The following is a 2676-nucleotide window of genomic DNA, read 5'->3' as shown; positions in this document are numbered from 1 at the left end:
TATTCGATTACTCGAGCAAGTTGGTTAATCAATTGTTCGGTTAATCAATTACTCGAGTAATCAAGATTTTGATTACTCAAAACGATGATTAATCGAGTTACTTGAAATATGATTACTCAAAAAAAATAATTTTGCTCGTTAAAAGAGTTTGCTTTGGAAAATGCTTATTTTCTTTTTTACATTCTGTATATGAAAAAAAATTTTCGTTTTAATTTTTGAAAACAGAAACGTTGTTTTCAAAGTGTCAAGGAACTTTAACTCCTTTATACATATGTAAAGAGTTGAAATGTTGATTACTCATTTTATTCGAAATGTTGATTAATCATAAAGCAAATTACTCAAATATTTTGGTTTTTGGTTAATCAAAAATCATGATTACTCGAGTAACTGAACTTTTGAGTAATCATAACTTCTACTAATCGAATAACTGAGTTATTTACTTTATGATTAATTAAAATTTTGAGTAATCAATTAATCGCACAGCCCTATTCTGGATATTATTGCTGCAATAAATGTGTTCAGAAGGGAGAAAGATTTGAACGACGAATTATCTTCAAAAAAGAGCATAATGTGACCAGATGTAATGAAAGTTTTAGAAACCGCTTGTACCCAGAGCACCACAATATAACCGAGGAACTTGCTTTAGAAAAACTTCAAATCGATATGGTAGAACAATTTCCTTTCGATTACATGCACGTTGTTTGCCTAAGGGTTGTGAAAACTATATTAGTGGTTTGGACGAGAGTAAGAGGGCAACCTTTTTCTTTAAGGCGTGACTCTATAAGCCTTATTAGTGAAAAATTTTGTCCATTAAAAATATTTTTTTCCAAAAGAAATCAGCCGAAACCCAAGACCACTTGATGATTTAGAAAGATTCAAAGCTACAGAGCTGCGTACGTTTTTACTATACACTGGACCTGTAGTTATGAAAGGCGTTTTAGATACTGCAAGATATAATCATTTATTGGTTTTCAGCTTGGGAATAAGACTTCTCCTTCATGAGGAATATTGCAAAACAAACAAGTAAGAAAGTCTAAGTTCGGGCGGAGCCGAACTATTTAAGGCGCAAGTATTAAATATATGTTTTCCACCTTTCCGAAAGCTACCGCTACATGATAAGCCGGGGTGTATCAATTTTGAGTAAATTAGCGTCCTTAAATTTCGAAATATTGAAATTTCAAGCATTTCTGAAATTTACCGTTATATGAAAAGCGGCCGTAATTTTAGTCCGATTTCAACAATTTTCAACGGTTTGCGTTTATGTGGCAAGCACAATAACCCTACCGAGTTTGGTACAAATTGCTAGAACGGTTAGCGAGATACATATATGTGATCATAAGTGGGAGGTGCCACGCCCATTTTCCAAAATTTTATCACAAACGTATTTCCTGGTAAATAATTGTTGCAACCATCAATTTCGAATAAATTAGCTTTATTATTAATTGATTTATCGAGGATTTCGTATTTCTCTAAATTACCGTTATATGGGATGTGCGCGTGGTTATTGTCAGATTTTAAAAATTTTCGGCCTTTTGGTATGCTGTGCCAGGGCCAACAACTGTGCCTAGTTTGGAAGAAATGTGTGCAGCGGTTACCAAGTTATACACATGTAACCATAAGTAGACGTGGCTACGCCCATTTTCCAAAAAATTTTAATATTCCTATTTTTCGTCTAACAATCATTTTAGATATCAATTTTGAGTGAATTATCTTCAGTAGTTACTAAAATATCGCAGTTTTCGTATTTCTGAAAATTACCGTTATATGGGAGGTAGGCGTGGTTATTGTCCGAAGTGCACGTACCAAGTTTCGTAAAGATATCTCAATACTCGAGTTATCGTGTGCACAGACGGACGGACGGACGGACAGACAGTCACCGCTTAATCGATTTCTCTTTTCATTCTGATCATTTATGTATACATTTGTCTATATCTATCTCGATTCGTTTGCCTGTTACAAACAACCGTTATGTGAACAAAGTTATAATACCCTTGTGCACAAGTGCGCTCGGGTATAAAAATGAGCTTGCCGATGCTTTGCTAAATAAATTTGTTGAAGAAAAACCTACACTCTATTCATTTACAATGTTATCTTTTAACTTCCATGGATTAACCCATTTAAGTAGACAGGCATTGAAATTTAATTCTTTAGCAACCATTAGCGCCTTTCCTTTTGAAAACTTTCGAGGTCAGTTGAAAGTTATGGTTAAAAAAAGCGACTTCGTAATAGAACAGCTATACAATAGAATTTTTGAGAAAAGATTATTGAATGTTTTTCATAAAGTAGACATATTTAATAACAATGTGCCCGGTCAAAAAATATATAACAATAAATTTTTCTTTAATCCAACCGGTTGTAATTCATTTTACTATGTTAAGGAATGTCTGTACAAGACATACAAATTAGTGCGAATTGAAAGTTATGGCTCTAGTGTTATTTTGCATAGCAGATTAATTCGTGATCTCCAGCCGTTTTTCACATACCCCATAAATTCAACCATGGTGGACATATTTGGCCAAAATCCTTGACATTAGAACCTGAAATTAGCCAGCACCGAATTGAAATTATTTCCGGGAAAATATTTCATTTAATAGAGGGGGGTATTCATATATTTTTTCCTTTAGTCCACTTTTAAAGGCACCTTTTAAGAAATGTCAGACCAATTTGAAATTTTAT

The sequence above is a fragment of the Rhagoletis pomonella genome, unplaced genomic scaffold (genome assembly GCF_013731165.1).
Source record: "Rhagoletis pomonella isolate Grant_MI unplaced genomic scaffold, Rhpom_1.0 Rhpom_scaffold_00868, whole genome shotgun sequence".
NCBI classification, from domain to species: Eukaryota; Metazoa; Arthropoda; class Insecta; order Diptera; family Tephritidae; genus Rhagoletis; species Rhagoletis pomonella.
The sequence above is the reverse complement of the archived record's forward strand: the minus strand, read 5'-3'. Positions refer to the sequence as shown.